Source organism: Lucilia sericata, unplaced genomic scaffold, assembly GCF_015586225.1.
Source record: "Lucilia sericata isolate MDLA Ls3-8-SP2 unplaced genomic scaffold, ASM1558622v1 Contig000357F_arrow, whole genome shotgun sequence".
In the NCBI taxonomy this organism is placed as follows: domain Eukaryota; kingdom Metazoa; phylum Arthropoda; class Insecta; order Diptera; family Calliphoridae; genus Lucilia; species Lucilia sericata.
Genome location: NW_023994377.1, coordinates 158,971 through 165,731, shown reverse-complemented (window position 1 = coordinate 165,731; position 6,761 = coordinate 158,971).

Here is a 6,761-nt window from a genome sequence, read left to right as displayed (position 1 = left end):
AGGACTTCTCAACACTCCTCAAGACTCCAACCGATGTTTCTGTTAACGTTAAGGCTAACATCCATCCGATTACAAGGATATTTACTTGATATAGGAAATAGTGCAGCCAATGACGCAAATTACTCAAAGAAAGAGAACTTATGTCATCAGAAAAGTTACTCCATTGTGGATTTATTGGTGTAAGAGATCAGTTCTACTTATATTTTTTCATTTTATTTTGTACTATTTCCCTTATATTTGGGGGAGGAAAATGGGAAAGATTATGGAATTACAAACATCTGGGATGCCAACTTCTTTTATCAACCAAGTCTACCGTTCCATTCGTAGCGCCTGGTTGTAAATAAGGAATAAATAAGAAATCATCACCACGATCATCTTAAAATTTAGAATGCACAATTTATACTTTTTAAAGACTTTGGAATTAAGAAAAAAACTGGAGACAAGAAGACAAACCAACAAACAAAACTGGCTTAAATCCCTGACACGCAGTAAACCATTAATGTCCTCCTTCTTGTTTTACTTAGTTGTTGGTTGCTGAAATATCTGTTGTTGTTGCCATTTGCGGTCACTGCTGTTTGAGAAGGAGAAATTGTGCATAAACGCACGTTTAAAACATTTTTCACAGCAATGCCTGTATGCCTGCCTCAAGCCCTTCTATCTCCTGGGTTTCTGAAGTACATACTTAAGTGGTATCTTTATTTATTTATTTTTGCAACTGAACAAATCATCAACTCCTCCCTCTCTTTTATGAATTTTATGAAATGTTGTCGTTAATGTAGTTGTTGTTGTTATTATTTCTTTTATCAGTCATTTGGAATGCATTGAATGTATTGGATACAAACGTGGAAATGTATGTGTAGATATGTATCTATGTATATATCAGTGCATTTGTAAAGTAAGTATTACATTACTTCTTAACCTCAATTCATATTTGCAGTCATGCCGATTACCACGAAGCCAACAATATTTGGTTGAAATACATACAAATACACAAATACTTACTTACTTTATTATTTACTTGTCTGTATGTGAGTACATTTAAATATATTTTTTGCAAACTTGGTTACAATATAAATGTAAGCCTAGAATTGTTGAGTGGATTTCTTTGCGTAGCTGTATGTATACAGTATCCTGCAAAATTATGTTTACATTATTTATCTTGTTTCTAAAACATTACCGATTAGTGACGTAATCGCTAGACCGGAACACAAATCCATCAAATAAACCGAGTACTTTGTTCATAATCACAGAGAACACACTGTGAACATACCCGAACAAGGATGGAAAATCATCAATCGACCCTGCAAAATTTTCATTCATCCGACACACTCATTGTGAAAAATATCCGACACACTGACTCTTGGTATAAGGCTAGGTGAGGCTCGCATAACCCCACGTCCATCTCGTATCATATACATTTGACACCAACTCGTTGCCAACGCTTAGTCTGACATTCACTCCTCTGTGGGGTATCGTGTTGTTGGGATTGTTGTTGTTTCGGCAACAGAACCGAACTTTTCTAAAATTATAGACTTTACTTTGTATCAGTCTTTAAATCAACGTTCTCATCCCCCGAATTTGGGTTTAAAACACATCCAGCACGTGCACCCCGAAGGGACCTGCCCTGCGGGGTACCGGTTCCTGTGGCACCAGATTATGTTATTCTCTGGTTCGACCCCAGGTCAAATGATTCCAAGGAAAGACCGAGGATATATTTGATCATCACCAGTTTATAGTCCCTGCAGACGAGAGATATTGGTAGCACCCCGGGATTACAATAAGACCAAGATGGGGGAAGATTCATCAAGGAGGGCAACTCACCCAGCTTAACATGTCAGAAACACCACCTTCGCCAATGGAAACATATTTACCAGTTACCAGATAAGGAACTCAGATCAGACAAGAGATAGAACTTCTCGCACTACGACAACATCAAGGTTCGCAAGTTCCAACAAGATAATACTCCCAAAAATCCTGTTCAAAAGATCGATTTAAGAAGCATTAGGAAAAATCGTATCATCCTGCTGTAACCAAAGGACCATAAGGTCCATTGAAGAGAATAAAACATTAGAAAATCAAAAAGAAAAGAAGAAAATTTATCATTCTTCGAATCCCAAAGGTTTCAATATGGAAGTTATACCGAATCAGTTCCCTTAAGAAGAAGAAGAAGAAGGTAGGTAGGTAGGTAGGAGGATGTATACTACATCAAATCCGAAGAAAAACACCTAGGCCACTATCGGGCGGGCCTGTTGTGCACTCCTTATCATGAAAAAAAGGGAACTAAATGAATTATTTTTCAGTGATTCATAAACTCAGTTTCCTGAAAGTAATTCCTAAGAATCTTCCAATCAGTGTTAGTCAGGAATGTTATTTCCGGAATAACATCACTTCCAAGATACTTGGATCTAACTTCGACGAATGCCTGGCAGAGAAAGTGATCCAGAGTTTCACTGTCCTCTCAACATGCTTTACATTCGTCTGAATCCACACGTCCAATTTTGTATAGATGTGTGTCCACTCAGAATACGTACCATCATACTAACTTCAGGCTTGCTCATTTTGAGGAGATCTTTCGTCTTGCTCTCATCAAGGTCACCCCATAGGATCTTCGTGGTTCTACCCACTGTTTCATAAGGGATTCTAAATCTCTCTATAAAATCTAGTCGTAGAAATAACTGATTATCCGAAAAAGCCTGGTATGTAGACTGTAAGGGTTTAGACCACCAATTGTCCTCAATTTGTCACATATTTTTCATCCATTTCAACTTTAGATTCTGTTTCTCTGCATTTTCTCTATCCCTATTAAAGTTATATAGGTATCTTGGTTGCCCACCCATAAGATAGGTGGATTCACACTTCTTTCTTTTATTACAAACTAACTTGCTTGATTACAAGTTCGTTCGTAATCTCATTACATTGGACATTTCAGTTCCCTGACATCCGATACCGTCTAATACTTAGTACACAGTCTCACAATGTTCCTAAGAGCATTTCTAAAATCTACAACCAGGTACGAATGTAACGTATGACATGCCAATGATCTAAGAACAGGAGTCATAATCGATATCAGATCGATATGATTTCCTATCAGTTCCTTCGCTTTCCACATCGCTAGGATTTATGCTTGGAAGGCACTGCATTTGTCAGGGAATCCGAAAGATCTATTTATATCAGTATCAGCAATTAAGATACCAGTATTCCTGCCGGTATCCAACTTAGACACATCTGCTATAATTTAAATGTCAAAATAAAAAATAAACGTACAAATACTTAATGAACACACTGTACAAAAATACAAGATTGTTAAAAATGAATTCAGGCAGAATTATTTGATCGAAGGTGACGCAATGTTCATTATTATAACGGATCCTTGTTTGTTTTATTGTTTCTGTTTAAAAACAACAATTCTCTGCACCTACTGACACACACTCCCATTTAAAACCACAAATAAAAAAACTTTCCTGAAATGAAAAATAAATATCTTATTTTTAATAAAATGAAAAAAACATCTTTAGATTTTTAAATTTTATTTCATGTTGTAATGGACTTAAAAAAAACCTGATGACATTTAAAATTCCTAGAACCAAATACAATTAAAATTAAAAAAAAAAACACACAAAATGAACATGTTGCAAACTTAATAAAGTTGCTACAAATCTAGATTTATCTATTACAAAAAAAAAAACAAATCCTTAAGAGCAGCCAACAAGCTTCTAAAGAAAAATTACAAAATGTAACCTCAGCTTGGCATTATGCATCCAAAGATCAGTGACCTTTATGTTGTGGGAAAAATCTACTTGAAATTTCATCACAGTTTAGAATTCAATTCAATTTACTTTAATTTTTTTTGCAGTGTTTTGTTGTTATTGGTTTGTTTGTTTGTCTGTCCGTCTTTTTTGCCTGTTTATGCCACCTTCTTTTTGTAGATCAGTGATCTTTTAATCATCATCGTCTACCATAATTCAACTCTCAATTTCCATAAACTGTATTTTATTTTTGTTTATTTTATTTAGTTTTTTTCGTTTGCAATTTTTATATTTGGGTAACGTGCATCACGTTTTGTTGTATCTCCAAAAAAAAAATAAACTCTAAACAAACCGAACATATTTCTTTGAAAATTTATAATTAATATGGTCGATCTATGCCGACTTTGGGATTCTTTATATTGTCTAAATGAAAGCTTAAAACTGATTTTAGCATATTCGGTTTTGTTCGTACTATTTTCAGTTGGAAGTACATTTGCCGAAGAATAATGCATTTCTCCACAGAAGTATGTTTATATTCCCCTAGTCAGGGTATCAAAGATATTTGCGAATAGGCAGGGAACTCTGGTGAGCCATCTATCAATACTTGTACAACATTTGGTTCAGTGTTCCAGTTATGGAAAAATCAATAGTTTTTGACCAGTCAATAGACTAGTCCATATACTAATCGACAGACAAGTACATAGTACATAGATCTTTAAGTGGACTAGTTCATAGATTACTGAGAATACTAGTTCATAGATTAATCAATAAACTAGTTAATGGACCAATCCATGGACTTGTAAATAGGCCAGTCCATAGCATAGTCCATGGACTAGTCTATAGACAAGTCCATTTACACGTTCATTTATTAGCCAATAGGCTTAGTAATAGACTTACCAATTGACTAGTTTAGGAAATATGCAAGTCAATGGACTATAATAAATATATAATAAAGTCCATAGACTAGAATAGATAATAAAGAAGAGAACTGCAAAACAAGTCTTTTAATCTCAAAAAGTACTTTTTTCATAATTCATAATTTCATGTCTAACTATAATACTTCCATAAGGCTCCTACTGGATTATCCTATAGCATCATGATTTCGGTAATCACAAAGAAAATCAGAGGGATCTACTTAATGGATCATACGGGAACCAAAGGGATTATAGATTAGATCGAATTAGAAAGGAATATACTTATTTTGGAATATCCAAGAAGATGTAGAAAATGGCTAAAATTATTGACAGATTTGTATTGACTGAAGACAAACATCATCAAAGGCATTAGATCTGAGGGGTTTCTAAATCTTTCTGAAAAAGTTGTATCAATACGTATGAAAATGAAAAAACGAGTTTACACAAATCTACAGACGCGAAAATTCTAAAGAAACCGAAATAAACCGAAATTTTGTCTTCGGGAAAGAACTCTGTACATTGATTTTAACGACTTAGGACTGAAACTATTTGATAAAACTGAGAATCAGACTACTTGTTAAACTGAAGATGCGAATTGGGTCCATACTTATACCATTATATAGAGTCTGCAATGCAGTTTTTAATTCCATCCGGGTTTTGTTGTGTATCTTAGGGGTACGATTGTGTCTTCGTGGGTGGACGAGATCAACTCTTTGGCTTTCAGTCGGCTAAAGAATAATTACGAGGTAACAGCTACTGAAGCAATCCGATTAGATGAATCGATCAGCTATATTTGGCTAATACCTCACCTGAGTTGATGTCAGAATGATAATGAATACATCAGGAGTATATAGACCTTGTTACATCTATACGAATGTATCGAATGTTTTCTCTTGCACATGTCGGATGATTAATAAGTGTGTGGAATCATTTAATTTCCTTCTTTGTCAGGGTATGTTCAGTGTAATCTCTATCCACACCTGACTTACCACAGTGCGTTCTCTATGAGTAAGATCTTGTCTTTGGTTTATTTGATTTGTATTGGCGAATCATCGGAGGATATTCCGGCTACGTGTTTGAAACGGAAGTGATGTTTTTGCTTCTCGGAAGTTAAGTAATGGGGCAGTATACCGCCATTATAATGGTCAGAGATTAGATAGATAATTGAACTCGAGCAAAGTACTTGAAATTGCAAGTCTCAAAAGACTGTGTTGGGTCGTGTCTACCTCACCCTGTGGTTAGAGTACCATCGTGAAATAGGCCTATGATAACTTTGTCATATTTAGAGCCTAATCTCGACAAGGGTGATCTATATTAAAAATTAGACATACCTGAAGTACCTTAAAAAACTTGACATACCCCAGATGGGAATAAAAACTCCAACTGTAGGGTGCTTAAAAAAAAAGAGTATAATTTGTAAAGAAATCAAAACACAACAACCAGACAATAAGACTCTACGTCTCCGTCGTCGTCGTCTGGTCGTATCATTGAATGTTTATGAACTTGTGCGCGCACTTGATCATCATGTTAAATTTAATGTTAATGTACACAAGATTGATCATACAACTGGTCAAAAAGCTCCACCAAGCCAACAAATGCAGTTGGTAGTAGAATCAAACTGCGACAAACAGAAACCAGTACTGAATAGCAGTCCATCGACAAATATGATCACTAGACGCGTCTTGAAATCGACAAAACATGCAGTGATCACTGATCACTATGTGATTGTATTTTAGTGGACAACTGGCGATAACGATTGCGAATCTACGACTATTTAAAACACGTATTACATAATATTCCAACGATAAACGATGAGAATTGCTAAGCGATTTGAGATAGAAGGATAGACAAAATACTTAATGGATTTTATTAAATATAAAATAAATAAATATTAAATTTTAAGTTTAGAAAATCAAAGGGGTATTGTGAATTTAATAATGTATTGATTTGATTAAATTTACCTTCGACTTTAGTACCCTGCGTGACTTTTGTTTAATTATAACTATAGTATATATCGTGACTTTTATAATAAAATTTTGTGGCATTTAGTACAAATTATATGTTTAATATACTATGTCTTTTAATTGTATACACACATCTT